The 19821-nt window shown below is 37.3% G+C and overlaps 10 non-coding genes across 10 annotated transcripts; all 10 read right to left on the bottom strand.

Moving 5' to 3' along the window:
- Positions 1-7190: 7190 nt before the first annotated feature.
- TRNAD-GUC (transfer RNA aspartic acid (anticodon GUC)) lies at positions 7191-7262 on the bottom strand. Its single transcript has one exon. It is a non-coding gene; the product is annotated as a tRNA-Asp (tRNA).
- A 634-nt stretch (positions 7263-7896) lies between these two features.
- Positions 7897-7968, bottom strand: TRNAD-GUC (transfer RNA aspartic acid (anticodon GUC)). The gene has a single exon. It is a non-coding gene; the product is annotated as a tRNA-Asp (tRNA).
- A 2037-nt stretch (positions 7969-10005) lies between these two features.
- TRNAD-GUC (transfer RNA aspartic acid (anticodon GUC)) lies at positions 10006-10077 on the bottom strand. Its single transcript has one exon. It is a non-coding gene; the product is annotated as a tRNA-Asp (tRNA).
- A 630-nt stretch (positions 10078-10707) lies between these two features.
- On the bottom strand, positions 10708-10779 carry TRNAD-GUC (transfer RNA aspartic acid (anticodon GUC)). Its single transcript has one exon. It is a non-coding gene; the product is annotated as a tRNA-Asp (tRNA).
- Positions 10780-12109: 1330 nt separating this feature from the next.
- TRNAD-GUC (transfer RNA aspartic acid (anticodon GUC)) lies at positions 12110-12181 on the bottom strand. Its single transcript has one exon. It is a non-coding gene; the product is annotated as a tRNA-Asp (tRNA).
- Positions 12182-12811: 630 nt separating this feature from the next.
- Positions 12812-12883, bottom strand: TRNAD-GUC (transfer RNA aspartic acid (anticodon GUC)). The gene has a single exon. It is a non-coding gene; the product is annotated as a tRNA-Asp (tRNA).
- A 1330-nt stretch (positions 12884-14213) lies between these two features.
- On the bottom strand, positions 14214-14285 carry TRNAD-GUC (transfer RNA aspartic acid (anticodon GUC)). Its single transcript has one exon. It is a non-coding gene; the product is annotated as a tRNA-Asp (tRNA).
- Positions 14286-15621: 1336 nt separating this feature from the next.
- Positions 15622-15693, bottom strand: TRNAD-GUC (transfer RNA aspartic acid (anticodon GUC)). Its single transcript has one exon. It is a non-coding gene; the product is annotated as a tRNA-Asp (tRNA).
- A 628-nt stretch (positions 15694-16321) lies between these two features.
- On the bottom strand, positions 16322-16393 carry TRNAD-GUC (transfer RNA aspartic acid (anticodon GUC)). Its single transcript has one exon. It is a non-coding gene; the product is annotated as a tRNA-Asp (tRNA).
- A 628-nt stretch (positions 16394-17021) lies between these two features.
- Positions 17022-17093, bottom strand: TRNAD-GUC (transfer RNA aspartic acid (anticodon GUC)). The gene has a single exon. It is a non-coding gene; the product is annotated as a tRNA-Asp (tRNA).
- Positions 17094-19821: the final 2728 nt, after the last annotated feature.

The following is a 19821-nucleotide window of genomic DNA, read 5'->3' as shown; positions in this document are numbered from 1 at the left end:
GCTGTGCTGAGTATGGCTGGGAAGACTTACTTGAATTTCTACGAGAGGCAAATGCTAACGTAGAAAACATCGAATTCAAGACACCCGGAGAACTGTGCTCTTTGGATCCAGTCAATGTATGTAGGTACTTCAATCATAGATTTGAAGGTATGATGTCTTTCATCATGAATAAGAAGAATCCACCTCTTGGAGAGGTGTTGGATTTCTTCTGGAGGAAGGAGTACCAAGCAAGAGGTGCTCCTCATATACATATGTTGCTGTGGATCAAGGATGCACCTAAATTTGGAACGGATGCAGAAGACTCAGTGATGAGTTTCATAGAACAGTATTCTACGTGTGCTGTTCCAAACGCAAAGGAGAAAAAAAGCCTACGAGAAAAAGTTCTACGTTTCCAAAGCCATCGATGTGGAAAGTACTGTCGTCGTAAATTCCGGAACAAAGACAAGTTCTACACCAAATGTCGTTTCGGCTTTCCACGACCGGTGATTTCTAAAGGAAGAGTGAACAGTTTGATGTCTTCGCTGCGACATAATGTGATGAAGAAATCACCTAAAAACACATACAATTTGAAGAGGAACGAAGAGTCTAAGTACATCACCGACTACAACCCGGTGATTTTGTCCATGTGGAATGCTAACATGGATATACAGTTTGTGGCTGATAACTGTATGGCTGTGGCTCGGTATGTGACATCTTACATCACCAAAAAAGAGAAGACAGAATTGAAGGATATGTGGGAGGACATTTCCCATGAAAAGAGCCTCAGCAAGAAGTTGTACAGTTTCAGTCTGAAGATGTTGTCGCATCGAGAAATCGGAGCTTACGAATGTTCTGACCGGTTGTCTTCAGCAAGTCTCTATGCCAAGTCCAGGAGTATCGTTTGGGCGAGTGTTGGTCTTGCTGCAACGCGTAATCGAGTTCTGAAACCTGTGCGGGAAATTGAGTATTTGGCGGAAAAGGAGCCAAACAGTACCGACATTTTGAAGAGCAACATGTTGGATACATATTATCCAAATCGAAGCAGTCACCTCGAGAATGTTTGTCTGTATGAGGTTCTGCAAAATTACATATTCAAGAGGAACATCAAAGAAGATACTGAGAAAGGAGTGTATGCTGTAATAGGAAGTGAGGGATGTCTGGTCAAGCAAAGAAAATGCCACTTGATAAACCATCGAAAATTGAGTGGCGAATCTCCTGAAAAAAAGGAGTTTTTCTATTTAGTACTTTTGCAACTTTTTAAGCCTTGGCGTGCAGAAGAGGAACTGCTTGGAGATTTCCTCTGTTACGAAGACTCATTCAATGCTGCCAAGGAGACCATAGAATGTCCTGCTTTTCCCAAATATGTAGAAATGTTGAATGTGGAAATTGAGCAGGAAGCAACGATTGCAGCCGAGATTGCCAGAGACAGTTCTCAGGACAGTCAGAGTTCTGCTTCATTGAGTCAGGATCCACTAGGAGGACCTCTTATTGAAAATGAAGCTGCCACTGCTATGAATGAAGTGGAAAGAGCCATGGCACATGCTCAAGAGGATGCGGTTAACTTAGAAGAGTTGGAAAGGCAACTCAACGTTGAGCAGAGGAAAATATATGACGAAGTTACCATGCAAATTGATCATGGATTAAGTCATGATAAGAAAGAGTGCTCATGTACGTCGTTGAAGCCTGTCCGACTGTACGTGAGTGGAGAAGCGGGAACTGGAAAAAGTTTCCTTATTAAAGCAATTTCATGTTATTTGCAGGAAAGGACAGAGTCATCGCTGTCTTGTGTTGTCACCGCTCCAACTGGACTGGCAGCACATAACATTAAAGGGATTACTTTACATTGTTTACTGATGCTGCCAGTGGAGCATGACAACAAATTAGAATATCACAAGCTATCTGGAGATGCTTGTTTTGAAGTTTCAAGAGTGTTGAGGAAAATGAAACTTCTTATCATTGACGAAGTAAGCATGGTTTCCAATGTCATGCTTGCCTTTGTGCATTTGAGAATGCAAGAAGTTCTCAAAACAGAGTATGATGTGTTATTTGGTGGCAAACACATCATTGTTTTTGGAGATCTTCTGCAGCTGACACCAGTGAAAGGGCAACCTGTGTTCAAAATGCTCACGCATGAAGATACCAGGAAGTGCTTAGGGAGTATTGGCAATGTCAATATATGGTTAAACTTCAATTATGCTGAACTGCATGAAAATATGCGTCAGGCAAAGGATGAAGTTTACAAGACTATTCTACAAGATGTTAGAATTGGAAAAGTGACCGAGCATGGGAAAGAAGCTTTACATGCACGATTACTGACAAATTTATATCCAGACGAAGATGTTGTGCCTGAGAATATTTTTCAGAAAGTTACTGAGAAAAAATCTGGAATATGTTTGATGCCAACTCTTGCAGAATGTGCCAAATTCAACAACAAAATGTTGCATTTAGAAAAGCAAGAGATTGTGAAATTGGAAGCTATTGACAGAGTAGAGCATATGGGATCAACAATTATTTTGTCTGAGAATCTGAAAACAAAATTGGATTCATTAGAGAAGAGTATATCTAAAACTGCGGGTTTTGAAAAGACTCTGAATGTGTGCTTGAACTGCCGTATAATTTTAAGAAGGAATTTACATGTTGAAAGAGGTCTGGTAAATGGATCAATGGGTAATGTTGTTGATTTTGTGAAATACAGAAATAGAGATGGAATTGAATTTTTAAAAATTAAATTTGATGGCATTGAGGAAGTACAGCTAATTGCTCGTTGTTCTGCTAGATTTTTGCTTGTAAAAGACTTATATGTTCGTCGTAAGCAGTTTCCTGTTTGCTTGGCATATGCGGTGACAATCCATAAATCGCAAGGTTTAAGTGTAGACTGTGCATTGGTGAATATTGGCAGTTCTGTGTTCAAGGAGGGTATGGCATATGTGGCATTGTCACGAGTTAGGACTTTATCGGGATTGTACTTGATTGAGTGTGATGTCACAAACATTTGTGCGGATCTAGATTGTGTTAAGGAATACAATAGGTTGAGAAGAGAGTATGCGCCACATTTGCCTCAGTATCCTTTGTTTGAGAAACGTGTGGTAGGCCGGAAACGAAGAAATGTGACCAATACTGGGGAGGTTGTAGCAAAAAGACGAAAAGTTGATGAACCTGAAATTATAAGCAGAAACAAAAAGGATTCTGTTGAAGATGTTGTTGGTTTTCAATTTGAAAACAGTTCTGGTGTCAACTGCTATGCTAATGTAGTGGTTAATGTTGTCTTTTCTCTAGAAACTTTAAAAGAACAGATTGTGGTCAATTCGGATCAAAGATTTTGCAGTTTGTTAAATTCTGTGTTAGAGAAATGTAGCACTGATAGAACAAAGATAGAAAGTGTGTCTGAAATTCGAAATCTGTTAGACAGATGTTCAGGCCAAACACAATTCTCTCAAAATAGTCAGCAAGATTGTCAGGAGTTTTTAATGTATATGCTTGATGTATTGCATGATGAAGGTGTAGATGTAGATCACCTGTTTGGGCTTTCTTATCAATGGCAGCATGACTGCGAGAACTGTAGGGTATCAGCTACTACTAGTGTAGACTCAGAAAGATTTATATATTTAACTTTGCCAGACAGTAAATCAGTCTCTTTTAATAAGCTAGTAAAAGCAGCTGATCACAACATGGAGTGTAGCCAATGTAAATCTGAAATGATGTCCACATTATTTATACGAACATATGGCCAGTATGTCATTTTAATGTTCCAACGATGTAGGCCTGATGGAACAAAATTGACAACTTTAATTAAAAAGTTTGTGGCTTCACAGTTGTCAATATCAGGAAGGACTTTTGTAACTGTAGCAATTATATATCATGATGGTCCTTCAATAACATCAGGACATTATACAGCTTATTTAAAGTGTAGAAATGGCTGGTCATTCTGCAATGATTCTGTTTTAATTTTCAAAAAAAAATTACCTTTTGACCTTAAAAATTCTTACCTGGTGTTTTTAAAACCAAAATTTTAGAGAAGGAATCTCGGGATTTGCTCTGAGGAATTTCAAGAGGTTCTAATGGCTCCTACACTATTTGGCCTTGAGGATAAGTGTAGTACAGAGACATAACTTTTTACCATAACAATGGACGTTATTGAGAAATACGTGCAGTTTGAATGAGTTCAGAAAAACTATTTCTTTTTATAAGCTAATTGAAGCAGCGAATCAAAACATGGAGTAGAGGGAATGTAAGTCTGCAATGCTGTCTACTGTTTTACATTGCTTTGTGATTAAAAGTGATGTAGAGAATTAAATAATTGTACTAGTCATAAAGGTAGTGTAAGTCTGCTTCATAGTAAGCAGTATCAGTGTGATAGGAAATGTAGAATATGATTGAGCAAGAAGGGGAAGATATTACTAGTCCAGGATTGTGTAAATGATCTTCAACATTTTAATTCTGAAAGTTGCGGAAATGCGAAAAGACGGGATTGGCTTACAAGAAATCCAAGAGTTATACATGGCTCTGACACGATTTGGCCTTGTGGAATCGTGTGGTAGAGAGCGAGAAGTCATTTATTGTATGTAACATGTTTTTGAAAACGATGGAGGTTTTCTTTCAGAAAGTGGCGGGTTGAAAGTAATAACAGCACAACAGAGTGTAAGCTGTTCATAGGACATCCTTGGCCGTCATGGAAAGTAAGTTAACTTTAAGGAGTTCTGAATTCTGATTTGTAATGTATGGGTTTTTTAAACACAATCATTTTGATTGTGTTTTTTTTTCCCCGCTGTTATATGATGAATACCTTCAAGTCACTGTTTTAGTGAAATTTGATACATTCTGAGAACAGCAAAAATAAACCATTTAACATGTATAATTAATTCTGTTCTGTTTGCATTTATGATGTACATGTAGAACTGTGTAGGAGGCATGGAGAAGGTGAGGCTTCTGTCAGTGTCAAAGTTGTTGCATACAGTGCTCATATTCTACGTAGTCTTTTATATTTCATTACTTTCACTGTTTCTGACAGATCTAAAACATTTTTTTTTAAAAGAACAGTAAGTATAAGGGAAGGAAACAGACAGTTATGTTAAAAGAAACACAGCTATAGGGAATAAACTAGGGATACTGTTACCCGCAATCCTCTGCTGATGATGTCACTGAGCATGTCATGAATGATGTAATATGTGACATCATCAGCAGTGGATTACGGGTAATAGTATCTCTAGTTTACTCCCCTATAGCTGTCTTTCTTTTAATATAACTGTCTGTTTCCTTCCCTTATACTTACTGTTCTTTTTTTAAAAAAAAATTTTTGGGTTCGCTTCCGGTTCGCGTACCGGGAACGAAGAAAAAAAAATATTTAAAAAAAAAATTATTCATAAACATATAAAATATATTTTTGGATTTAAAGAAGAATACATTTTACAGCTACAGATATTAGCTGTTAAAAAACCAATGAAATTCACAGAAAAAACCATAGGTTATAGACCATATATAGTTAGGAATTAGCATTTACAAAACCTTGAAAATTCACTGAAAAAACCATAGGTTATAGACCATATATAGTTAGGAACTAGCATTTAAAAAACCTTATTTTACTCACACAAAACCATTGAAATTCCATATATAGTTAGTTGCACTAACTATATATCGCGCACCCGCAATCCACTGCTGATGATGTAACATATTACATCATTCATGACATGGTCAGTGACATCACTGATGACATCACTGATGACATCTCAAATGACATCACTGATGACAACATCCAGTGACTGTATGTTTCTGTAAAGTTAAAATATGTCTTAGATATTGAAGAATGAGCGGATGTATAAGTGTCTGGATGAAGGATTTAGTAGGTGCGTGACTGACTGTATGAGTGAGTGATTAAATGTGTCTCACTGAATGCATGGGTTAGTGACTAAACTGTCTTAATTTGTGCATCATTATGTCTGTTGTGATGTAAACTGCTGCATGTGTTGATCATTAGCTATACGAGAGGCTATATGTGTTATTAATTGGTTGCCCAAGTATTTCTATGGGAGATTGAGTTTGTGTGGGGGTGGCTGGGAGGTGTGTGACTCTGTGCATAGATGTGTGAGCAGTGGATTCACTAGGTGTATGAGTTCAAGAGTGCATGTGGAAAAAGCTACATGGGCGGTTGACTGTGTGCATGAGTGTATTGATGAGTGAATGGATATCTCAATGCTACATGTCATAGTAAGTACATATGTAAAACACAGTACATGTGAGAGTTGGCATATATAAATAACTGTGCATGAGAGCCACTGAATGTGTGAGTGGCTGTATGGATCATTGTGAACTTGTACCAGGGATTGTATAAGAGAGTAAATATGTGTTAGTATATGTTTCAATAAGTAAGGTGTGTATAACTGTATAGTTGAGGAAATGGAGGTGAGATTGTTTCTTTGCATGACTGACTAGGTGTGTGAGTAACTCCATGGATGAGTGACAGTGTGTGAGTGTCTGTATACACTGAGTGTATCTAAGGTTATATTAGAGTCTGAAGAGGTTTATCGTATTAGCACAAGAATGATGTCAAATGAGATGTCATCAGTGATGTCATCAGTGATGTCAAATGAGATGTCATCAGTGATGTCATCAGTGATGTCATTTGAGATGTCATCAGTGATGTCATCAGTGATGTCACTGACCATGTCATGAATGATGTAATATGTGACATCATCAGCAGTGGATTGCGGGTGCGCGATATATAGTTAGTGCAACTAACTATATATGGAATTTCAATGGTTTTGTGTGAGTAAAATAAGGTTTTTTAAATGCTAGTTCCTAACTATATATGGTCTATAACCTATGGTTTTTTCAGTGAATATATATATATCTATATAATCAGCTCACTTTACCATTTGCAGCATATAACTATTAGCCACCAGGGGTCACTACTAACCAAAAGCAGTCATTCTACTTGTAAATTGTGCCAATCGAGTGGAACAGCAGCCTAGGATTCACCACTGCTTCATCTCATTTTCCAAGAGAATGCAGATGTAAAGTGTTTTTGATGGTACGCCTGTGCATATTGAAATATTCAGAGCATATTATGAATTTCAGTTAACACATCAGTAAGCATTTTGGCCATCGGTGAATTCAACCTTTTTTCTCTATCGGAATAGGCAAGGATAATGACAGATATATTTTACAATGTTAGAAAGTACATCATTTTATTTAATTGTGTGAATAAAAAGAATCGCCTTCCCGTCGGGGAATTGAACCCCGGTCTCCCGCGTGACAGGCGGGGATACTGACCACTATACTAACGAGGACTTATTGGCATCAGTTAAACAGTGCTCACCTCCTTGGGGTTAAGGCATACCCTCGATCAATTCACAGTATTGTAATAGGCAGATTTGCTGCTTTTGGTTAGGAAAAGAAATCTTTTTTCCTAAATATTACAATACAGAAATTCCTAGCCAAAAACAATCAGTTTTATCAAGAAATTATTTCATTGAAATAAATATCTATCTATCGATCTGTCTATCTGGCTATCTTTCTAACTATCAATATATATATTTATATATATATATATATATCTATATAATCAGCTCACTTTACCATTTGCAGCTTATAACTATTAGCCACCAGGGGTCACTACTAACCAAAAGCAGTCATTCTACTTGTAAATTGTGCCAATCGAGTGGAACAGCAGCCTAGGATTCACCACTGCTTCATCTCATTTTCCAAGAGAATGCAGATGTAAAGTGTTTTTGATGGTACGCCTGTGCATATTGAAATATTCAGAGCATATTATGAATTCCAGTTAACACATCAGTAAGCATTTTGGCCATCGGTGAATTCCACCTTTTTTCTCAATCGGAATAGGCAAGGATAATGACAGATATATTTTAAAATGTTAGAAAGTACATCATTTTATTTAATTGTGTGAATAAAAAGAATCGCCTTCCCGTCGGGGAATTGAACCCCGGTCTCCCGCGTGACAGGCGGGCATACTGACCACTATACTAACGAGGACTTATTAGCATCAGTTAAACAGTGCTCACCTCCTTGGGGTTAAGGCATACCCTCGATCAATTCACAGTATTGTAATAGGCAGATTTGCTGCTTTTGGTTAGGACAAGTAATCTTTTTTCCTAAATATTACAATACAGAAATTCCTAGCCAAAAACAATCAGTTTTATCAAGAAATTATTTCATTGAAATAAATATCTATCTATCGATCTGTCTATCTGGCTATCTTTCTAACTATCAATATATATATTTATATATATATATCTATATAATCAGCTCACTTTACCATTTGCAGCTTATAACTATTAGCCACCAGGGGTCACTACTAACCAAAAGCAGTCATTCAATTGTAAATTGTGCCAATCGAGTGGAACAGCAGCCTAGGATTCACCACTTCTTCATCTCATTTTCCAGGAGAATGCAGATGTAAAGTGTTTTTGATGGTACGCCTGTGCATATTGAAATATTCAGAGCATATTATGAATTTCAGTTAACACATCAGTAAGCATTTTGGCCATCAGTGAATTCAACCTTTTTTCTCAATCAGAATAGGCAAGGATAATGACAGATATATTTTACAATGTTAGAAAGTACATCATTTTATTTAATTGTGTGAATAAAAGGAATCGCCTCCTCGTCGGGGAATTGAACCCCGGTCTCCCGCGTGACAGGCGGGGATACTGACCACTATACTGACCACTATACTAACGAGGACTTATTGGCATCAGTTAAACAGTGCTCACCTCCTTGGGGTTAAGGCATACCCTCGATCAATTCACAGTATTGTAATAGGAAGATTTGCTGCTTTTGGTTAGGACAAGTAATCTTTTTTCCTAAATATTACAATACAGAAATTCCTAGCCAAAAACAATCAGTTTTATCAAGAAATTATTTCATTGAAATAAATATCTATCTATCGATCTGTCTATCTGGCTATCTTTCTAACTATCAATATATATATTTATATATATATCTATATAATCAGCTCACTTTACCATTTGCAGCTTATAACTATTAGCCACCAGGGGTCACTACTAACCAAAAGCAGTCATTCTACTTGTAAACTGTGCCAATCGAGTGGAACAGCAGCCTAGGATTCACCACTGCTTCATCTCATTTTCCAAGAGAATGCAGATGTAAAGTGTTTTTGATGGTACGCCTGTGCATATTGAAATATTCAGAGCATATTATGAATTTCAGTTAACACACCAGTAAGCATTTTGGCCATCAGTGAATTCAACCTTTTTTCTCTATCGGAATAGGCAAGGATAATGACAGATATATTTTACAATGTTAGAAAGTACATCATTTTATTTAATTGTGTGAATAAATGGAATCGCCTCCCCGTCGGGGAATTGAACCCCGGGCTCGCGCGTGACAGGCGGGGATACTGACCACTATACTAACGAGGACTTATTGGCATCAGTTAAACAGTGCTCACCTCCTTGGGGTTAAGGCATACCCTCGATCAATTCACAGTATTGTAATAGGCAGATTTGCTGCTTTTGGTTAGGACAAGTAATCTTTTTTCCTAAATATTACAATACAGAAATTCCTAGCCAAAAACAATCAGTTTTATCAAGAAATTATTTCATTGAAATAAATATCTATCTATCGATCTGTCTATCTGGCTATCTTTCTAACTATCAATATATATATTTATATATATATATCTATATAATCAGCTCACTTTACCATTTGCAGCTTATAACTATTAGCCACCAGGGGTCACTACTAACCAAAAGCAGTCATTCTACTTGTAAATTGTGCCAATCGAGTGGAACAGCAGCCTAGGATTCACCACTGCTTCATCTCATTTTCCAAGAGAATGCAGATGTAAAGTGTTTTTGATGGTACGCCTGTGCATATTGAAATATTCAGAGCATATTATGAATTTCAGTTAACACATCAGTAAGCATTTTGGCCATCGGTGAATTCCACCTTTTTTCTCAATCAGAATAGGCAAGGATAATGACAGATATATTTTACAATGTTAGAAAGTACATCATTTTATTTAATTGTGTGAATAAAAAGAATCGCCTTCCCGTCGGGGAATTGAACCCCGGTCTCCCGCGTGACAGGCGGGCATACTGACCACTCTACTAACGAGGACTTATTAGCATCAGTTAAACAGTGCTCACCTACTTGGGGTTAAGGCATACCCTCGATCAATTCACAGTATTGTAATAGGCAGATTTGCTGCTTTTGGTTAGGACAAGTAATCTTTTTTCCTAAATATTACAATACAGAAATTCCTAGCCAAAAACAATCAGTTTTATCAAGAAATTATTTCATTGAAATAAATATCTATCTATCGATCTGTCTATCTGGCTATCTTTCTAACTATCAATATATATATTTATATATATATATATATATATAATCAGCTCACTTTACCATTTGCAGCTTATAACTATTAGCCACCAGGGGTCACTACTAACCAAAAGCAGTCATTCTACTTGTAAATTGTGCCAATCGAGTGGAACAGCAGCCTAGGATTCACCACTTCTTCATCTCATTTTCCAGGAGAATGCAGATGTAAAGTGTTTTTGATGGTACGCCTGTGCATATTGAAATATTCAGAGCATATTATGAATTTCAGTTAACACATCAGTAAGCATTTTGGCCATCAGTGAATTCAACCTTTTTTCTCAATCAGAATAGGCAAGGATAATGACAGATATATTTTACAATGTTAGAAAGTGCATCATTTTATTTAATTGTGTGAATAAAAGGAATCGCCTCCCCGTCGGGGAATTGAACCCCGGTCTCCCGCGTGACAGGCGGGGATACTGACCACTATACTAACGAGGACTTATTGGCATCAGTTAAACAGTGCTCACCTCCTTGGGGTTAAGGCATACCCTCGATCAATTCACAGTATTGTAATAGGCTGATTTGCTGCTTTTGGTTAGGACAAGTAATCTTTTTTCCTAAATATTACAATACAGAAATTCCTAGCCAAAAACAATCAGTTTTATCAAGAAATTATTTCATTGAAATAAATATCTATCTATCGATCTGTCTATCTGGCTATCTTTCTAACTATCAATATATATATTTATATATATATATATCTATATAATCAGCTCACTTTACCATTTGCAGCTTATAACTATTAGCCACCAGGGGTCACTACTAACCAAAAGCAGTCATTCTACTTGTAAATTGTGCCAATCGAGTGGAACAGCAGCCTAGGATTCACCACTGCTTCATCTCATTTTCCAAGAGAATGCAGATGTAAAGTGTTTTTGATGGTACGCCTGTGCATATTGAAATATTCAGAGCATATTATGAATTTCAGTTAACACATCAGTAAGCATTTTGGCCATCAGTGAATTCAACCTTTTTTCTCTATCGGAATAGGCAAGGATAATGACAGATATATTTTACAATGTTAGAAAGTACATCATTTTATTTAATTGTGTGAATAAATGGAATCGCCTCCCCGTCAGGGAATTGAACCCCGGTCTCGCGCGTGACAGGCGGGGATACTGACCACTATACTAACGAGGACTTATTGGCATCAGTTAAACAGTGCTCACCTCCTTGGGGTTAAGGCATACCCTCGATCAATTCACAGTATTGTAATAGGCAGATTTGCTGCTTTTGGTTAGGACAAGTAATCTTTTTTCCTAAATATTACAATACAGAAATTCCTAGCCAAAAACAATCAGTTTTATCAAGAAATTATTTCATTGAAATAAATATCTATCTATCGATCTGTCTATCTGGCTATCTTTCTAACTATCAATATATATATTTATATATATATATCTATATAATCAGCTCACTTTACCATTTGCAGCTTATAACTATTAGCCACCAGGGGTCACTACTAACCAAAAGCAGTCATTCTACTTGTAAATTGTGCCAATCGAGTGGAACAGCAGCCTAGGATTCACCACTTCTTCATCTCATTTTCCAGGAGAATGCAGATGTAAAGTGTTTTTGATGGTACGCCTGTGCATATTGAAATATTCAGAGCATATTATGAATTTCAGTTAACACATCAGTAAGCATTTTGGCCATCAGTGAATTCAACCTTTTTTCTCAATCAGAATAGGCAAGGATAATGACAGATATATTTTACAATGTTAGAAAGTACATCATTTTATTTAATTGTGTGAATAAAAGGAATCGCCTCCCCGTCGGGGAATTGAACCCCGGTCTCCCGCGTGACAGGCGGGGATACTGACCACTATACTAACGAGGACTTATTGGCATCAGTTAAACAGTGCTCACCTACTTGGGGTTAAGGCATACCCTCGATCAATTCACAGTATTGTAATAGGCAGATTTGCTGCTTTTGGTTAGGACAAGTAATCTTTTTTCCTAAATATTACAATACAGAAATTCCTAGCCAAAAACAATCAGTTTTATCAAGAAATTATTTCATTGAAATAAATATCTATCTATCGATCTGTCTATCTGGCTATCTTTCTAACTATCAATATATATATTTATATATATATATATATATATAATCAGCTCACTTTACCATTTGCAGCTTATAACTATTAGCCACCAGGGGTCACTACTAACCAAAAGCAGTCATTCTACTTGTAAATTGTGCCAATCGAGTGGAACAGCAGCCTAGGATTCACCACTTCTTCATCTCATTTTCCAGGAGAATGCAGATGTAAAGTGTTTTTGATGGTACGCCTGTGCATATTGAAATATTCAGAGCATATTATGAATTTCAGTTAACACATCAGTAAGCATTTTGGCCATCAGTGAATTCAACCTTTTTTCTCAATCAGAATAGGCAAGGATAATGACAGATATATTTTACAATGTTAGAAAGTACATCATTTTATTTAATTGTGTGAATAAAAGGAATCGCCTCCCCGTCGGGGAATTGAACCCCGGTCTCCCGCGTGACAGGCGGGGATACTGACCACTATACTAACGAGGACTTATTGGCATCAGTTAAACAGTGCTCACCTCCTTGGGGTTAAGGCATACCCTCGATCAATTCACAGTATTGTAATAGGCAGATTTGCTGCTTTTGGTTAGGACAAGTAATCTTTTTTCCTAAATATTACAATACAGAAATTCCTAGCCAAAAACAATCAGTTTTATCAAGAAATTATTTCATTGAAATAAATATCTATCTATCGATCTGTCTATCTGGCTATCTTTCTAACTATCAATATATATATTTATATATATATATATCTATATAATCAGCTCACTTTACCATTTGCAGCTTATAACTATTAGCCACCAGGGGTCACTACTAACCAAAAGCAGTCATTCTACTTGTAAATTGTGCCAATCGAGTGGAACAGCAGCCTAGGATTCACCACTGCTTCATCTCATTTTCCAAGAGAATGCAGATGTAAAGTGTTTTTGATGGTACGCCTGTGCATATTGAAATATTCAGAGCATATTATGAATTTCAGTTAACACATCAGTAAGCATTTTGGCCATCAGTGAATTCAACCTTTTTTCTCTATCGGAATAGGCAAGGATAATGACAGATATATTTTACAATGTTAGAAAGTACATCATTTTATTTAATTGTGTGAATAAATGGAATCGCCTCCCCGTCAGGGAATTGAACCCCGGTCTCGCGCGTGACAGGCGGGGATACTGACCACTATACTAACGAGGACTTATTGGCATCAGTTAAACAGTGCTCACCTCCTTGGGGTTAAGGCATACCCTCGATCAATTCACAGTATTGTAATAGGCAGATTTGCTGCTTTTGGTTAGGACAAGTAATCTTTTTTCCTAAATATTACAATACAGAAATTCCTAGCCAAAAACAATCAGTTTTATCAAGAAATTATTTCATTGAAATAAATATCTATCTATCGATCTGTCTATCTGGCTATCTTTCTAACTATCAATATATATATTTATATATATATATCTATATAATCAGCTCACTTTACCATTTGCAGCTTATAACTATTAGCCACCAGGGGTCACTACTAACCAAAAGCAGTCATTCTACTTGTAAATTGTGCCAATCGAGTGGAACAGCAGCCTAGGATTCACCACTTCTTCATCTCATTTTCCAGGAGAATGCAGATGTAAAGTGTTTTTGATGGTACGCCTGTGCATATTGAAATATTCAGAGCATATTATGAATTTCAGTTAACACATCAGTAAGCATTTTGGCCATCAGTGAATTCAACCTTTTTTCTCAATCAGAATAGGCAAGGATAATGACAGATATATTTTACAATGTTAGAAAGTACATCATTTTATTTAATTGTGTGAATAAAAGGAATCGCCTCCCCGTCGGGGAATTGAACCCCGGTCTCCCGCGTGACAGGCGGGGATACTGACCACTATACTAACGAGGACTTATTGGCATCAGTTAAACAGTGCTCACCTCCTTGGGGTTAAGGCATACCCTCGATCAATTCACAGTATTGTAATAGGCAGATTTGCTGCTTTTGGTTAGGACAAGTAATCTTTTTTCCTAAATATTACAATACAGAAATTCCTAGCCAAAAACAATCAGTTTTATCAAGAAATTATTTCATTGAAATAAATATCTATCTATCGATCTGTCTATCTGGCTATCTTTCTAACTATCAATATATATATTTATATATATATATATATCTATATAATCAGCTCACTTTACCATTTGCAGCTTATAACTATTAGCCACCAGGGGTCACTACTAACCAAAAGCAGTCATTCTACTTGTAAATTGTGCCAATCGAGTGGAACAGCAGCCTAGGATTCACCACTGCTTCATCTCATTTTCCAAGAGAATGCAGATGTAAAGTGTTTTTGATGGTACGCCTGTGCATATTGAAATATTCAGAGCATATTATGAATTTCAGTTAACACATCAGTAAGCATTTTGGCCATCAGTGAATTCAACCTTTTTTCTCTATCGGAATAGGCAAGGATAATGACAGATAAATTTTACAATGTTAGAAAGTACATCATTTTATTTAATTGTGTGAATAAAAGGAATCGCCTCCCCGTCGGGAAATTGAACCCCGGTCTCCCGCGTGACAGGCGGGGATACTGCCCACTATACTAACGAGGACTTATTGGCATCAGTTAAACAGTGCTCACCTCCTTGGGGTTAAGGCATACCCTCGATCAATTCACAGTATTGTAATAGGCAGATTTGCTGCTTTTGGTTAGGACAAGTAATCTTTTTTCCTAAATATTACAATACAGAAATTCCTAGCCAAAAACAATCAGTTTTATCAAGAAATTATTTCATTGAAATAAATATCTATCTATCGATCTGTCTATCTGGCTATCTTTCTAACTATCAATATATATATATTTATATATATATATATCTATATAATCAGCTCACTTTACCATTTGCAGCTTATAACTATTAGCCACCAGGGGTCACTACTAACCAAAAGCAGTCATTCTACTTGTAAATTGTGCCAATCGAGTGGAACAGCAGCCTAGGATTCACCACAGCTTCATCTCATTTTCCAAGAGAATGCAGATGTAAAGTGTTTTTGATGGTACGCCTGTGCATATTGAAATATTCAGAGCATATTATGAATTTCAGTTAACACATCAGTAAGCATTTTGGCCATCAGTGAATTCAACCTTTTTTCTCTATCGGAATAGGCAAGGATAATGACAGATAAATTTTACAATGTTAGAAAGTACATCATTTTATTTAATTGTGTGAATAAAAGGAATCACCTCCCCGTCGGGGAATTGAACCCCGGTCTCCCGCGCGACAGGCGGGGATACTGACCACTATACTAACGAGGACTTATTGGCATCAGTTAAACAGTGCTCACCTCCTTGGGGTTAAGGCATACCCTCGATCAATTCACAGTATTGTAATAGGCAGATTTGCTGCTTTTGGTTAGGACAAGTAATCTTTTTTCCTAAATATTACAATACAGAAATTCCTAGCCAAAAACAATCAGTTTTATCAAGAAATTATTTCATTGAAATAAATATCTATCTATCGATCTGTCTATCTGGCTATCTTTCTAACTATCAATATATATATTTATATATATATATCTATATAATCAGCTCACTTTACCATTTGCAGCTTATAACTATTAGCCACCAGGGGTCACTACTAACCAAAAGCAGTCATTCTACTTGTAAATGGTGCCAATCGAGTGGAACCGCAGCCTAGGATTCACCACTGCTTCATCTCATTTTCCAAGAGAATGCAGATGTAAAGTGTTTTTGATGGTACGCCTGTGCATATTGAAATATTCAGAGATTATTATCTATTCCAGTTAACACATCAGTAAGCATTTTGGCCATCGGTGAATTCCACCTTTTTTCTCAATCGGAATAGGCAAGGATAATGACAGATATATTTTACAATGTTAGAAAGTACATAATTTTATTTAATTGTGTGAATAAAAAGAATCGCATTCCCGTCGGGGAATTGAACCCCGGTCTCCCGCGTGACAGGCGGGGATACTGACCACTATACTAACGAGGACTTATTAGCATCAGTTAAACAGTGCTCACCTCCTTGGGGTTAAGGCATACCCTCGATCAATTCACAGTATTGTAATAGGCAGATTTGCTGCTTTTGGTTAGGACAAGTAATCTTTTTTCCTAAATATTACAATACAGAAATTCCTAGCCAAAAACAATCAGTTTTATCAAGAAATTATTTCATTGAAATAAATATCTATCTATCGATCTGTCAATCTGGCTATCTTTCTAACTATCAATATATATATTTATATATATATATCTATATAATCAGCTCACTTTACCATTTGCAGCTTATAACTATTAGCCACCAGGGGTCACTACTAACCAAAAGCAGTCATTCTACTTGTAAATGGTGCCAATCGAGTGGAACCGCAGCCTAGGATTCACCACTGCTTCATCTCATTTTCCAAGAGAATGCAGATGTAAAGTGTTTTTGATGGTACGCCTGTGCATATTGAAATATTCAGAGCATATTATGAATTCCAGTTAACACATCAGTAAGCATTTTGGCCATCGGTGAATTCCACCTTTTTTCTCAATCGGAATAGGCAAGGATAATGACAGATATATTTTACAATGTTAGAAAGTACATCATTTTATTTAATTGTGTGAATAAAAAGAAGCGCCTTCCCGTCGGGGAATTGAACCCCGGTCTCCCGCGTGACAGGCGGGGATACTGACCACTATACTAACGAGGACTTATTAGCATCAGTTAAACAGTGCTCACCTCCTTGGGGTTAAGGCATACCCTCGATCAATTCACAGTATTGTAATAGGCAGATTTGCTGCTTTTGGTTAGGACAAGTAATCTTTTTTCCTTAATATTACAATACAGAAATTCCTAGCCAAAAACAATCAGTTTTATCAAGAAATTATTTCATTGAAATAAATATCTATCTATCGATCTGTCTATCTGGCTATCTTTCTAACTATCAATATATATATTTATATTACCTACTGGCGGTCGCCAGTAGGTATATATAGTTAGGATTTTTTCTCTATGGGTTTTTTGAAAATTCTATGTCTAATAACTTTGGCGTTTGTGGACGGAATTGGCTGAAATTTTCAGGAAAATGGCACATTTTGTTTCTGAGCAGCCCTTGAAAATTTGGGGGGGGTTCGTCCGGTGGGGGCCGAGAAAAAAGGGGGGTCCCAAAACGTGTTTTTAACATTGAGTTTTCCATAGGGCGGTTGGCCTCACTTTTAGCCCGAACGGCTGAATGGATTTGCACGAAACTTGGCAAAATTGTAGGGACTGGTAGCCCGATGTGCCTTTTGTAGGTCTCAATATATGTGCTCCAGTGGATTTTGAGAAATTAACGTTTAAAAAAATATATATATCTGTAACAGCGGACCAGTTAGCGCACTGGTTCGCGGACTTTTCGCGCAACGGAGCTTTGTGAAGCGAAGCTGATTGGTTCTCCGGCGTCTGTCAACATTCCAAACAGTCCGTAGCGGCCGCCATCTTGTCTCTCGGTAGGATCGAGAGACAAGAGGAGGCGAAAGCGAAGGGGCAAATGACCATAAGGGGGAATAGTAGATCCTCGCTGACCCCCTAGGTTTGATGTGGAGGTTTTAAAAGGGCCCCGCGGGGCAAAAAAAAAAATAATAATAATAATCGAACGGCTGAATGGATTTGCACGAAACTTGGCAAAATTGTAGGGACTGGTAGCCCGATGTGCCTTTGCTAGGTCTCAATATATGTGCTCCAGTGGATTTTGAGAAATTAACGTTCAAAAAAAGATATATATCTGTAACAGCGCTCCGCTTCGCGTACTTTTCGCGTTACGGAGGTTTGCGAAGGTGATTGGTTTTTCGGCGTCTGTAAACATTGCAAACAGTCCGTAGCGGCCGCCATCTTGTCTCTCGGTAGGATCGAGAGACAAGAGGAGGCCAAAGCGAAGGGGCAAATGACCATAAGGGGGCATAGTAGATCGTGCCTGACCCCCTAGGTTTGATGTGGAGGCTTTGAAAGGTTCTCGCAGGGCAAAAAAATATATACCGTTTTTTTAGTTTTTTTGCGTGGAGTGCGCTCGGTTCGCGAACCGGGAAACGTTCTGGGGAAGCGTACTTTCTTGAAAATTAGTGAAAAAAGTTAGAGTACAATAATAATTGTGAGTGATCAGATGTAGGGTAGCTCTGAGAAGAGCTTTTGGGTTTATGGTACATTTAGGTACTTATAAGTAGGTACCAATGCACATTCTTAAATTCAGAGTGAAAACTCTGTTGCCCTCATCTGAGAAGTGAACTCCATCTCCTCTGTAGATATCTTGCATGTAGTAACGCAAGTTATTGTTGTACAGGGAGCCCATTCCATGGTCTCTCATGTAAGCTGAAACAGATTTGTTTACATGCTTCCTCGACTTCTCAATTTGTGGACAAAATTGGTTTGACCACCTCCATTTCTGTCTTTGGCATATATTTGAATATACCAAGGCAGTCTGAGGAAAAAGTGCCATCAATTGTTCAAAGGTGTCCTTTAAAAGCATTTCCAGACCTACCCCAGTCAAAGTGCCCAAATCATTACCTCCACAGTGCACAATTAACAGGTCAGGTTTGGGCAAATGCATAAAGGTTTTCACCAATGGTATCAATTGGTGACATTTTAATCCTCTGTGGCCAAACCACTTAATTTCCACATCTTGTAAATTGAGGTTAGGTAAATTCCTGTTTTCAGCGTACCTTTGAGCCCAATATATGTAACTATGTCCAACAATCCAGACAGAAAACATGGCGAGAGAAGGTTCTGCTGCAGTCAGATGAAGTGTGGCAATGAAATGGCAGTTGAAAAAATGAGAGTGTAAAATGAAAAAAACGGAGGAGTTTCTGTGTTAATGAAGCAGTAAGAGTGATTGGTGGATTTTGATTGCTGAAAACAGAAAGTTAGTGTGAATGGATGAGTTCGTTGAAAGATGTATTTTGAGTGGCGAAGAAAAAATCATTAAATGGAAGAATGCTCTGGATATGCAGGTGCACTGAGAGTTCAGAGTTGAATTGCAACATTGTTGTGTGAGAGGTCTTGCAAGAGGTGGTTGCTATGCAGAAAAAGCAGAGAGGGGAAGGGGGGTAAAGGGTTTTGCTTTGAAAAAAAGTGAGGGAAGAGTTTTGATAGGTTGACATGAGATATATGTGTGAAGAATTACAGCATTTCTGTGCTTTTGATAGCTGCAGACTCTGGAGTGCATACCTTTTGCTCTGCTGAAGACAAATTGGTGTGTTTCTGAGACTGTTTTGAAACTCAAAGTATTTGCTAAGGTGAGAAAAGATTTCTTTAATTTAGATAGAAAATAGTGTGCTTTAAGGAGAAAATTATGAAGAAAGTTGTGTTTTTCAAATGTTGCTTTGTCTCAAGTGTTTCACAAATAGATTTTGTTTCTTTGAGAAATTGTAATTGGAGAAAATGTGAAGTATTAGTACTGACAGGGC

This window comes from Lissotriton helveticus, chromosome 1_2 (assembly GCF_964261635.1).
Source record: "Lissotriton helveticus chromosome 1_2, aLisHel1.1, whole genome shotgun sequence".
NCBI classification, from domain to species: domain Eukaryota; kingdom Metazoa; phylum Chordata; class Amphibia; order Caudata; family Salamandridae; genus Lissotriton; species Lissotriton helveticus.
This window is presented reverse-complemented; position numbering and strand designations above follow the sequence as displayed.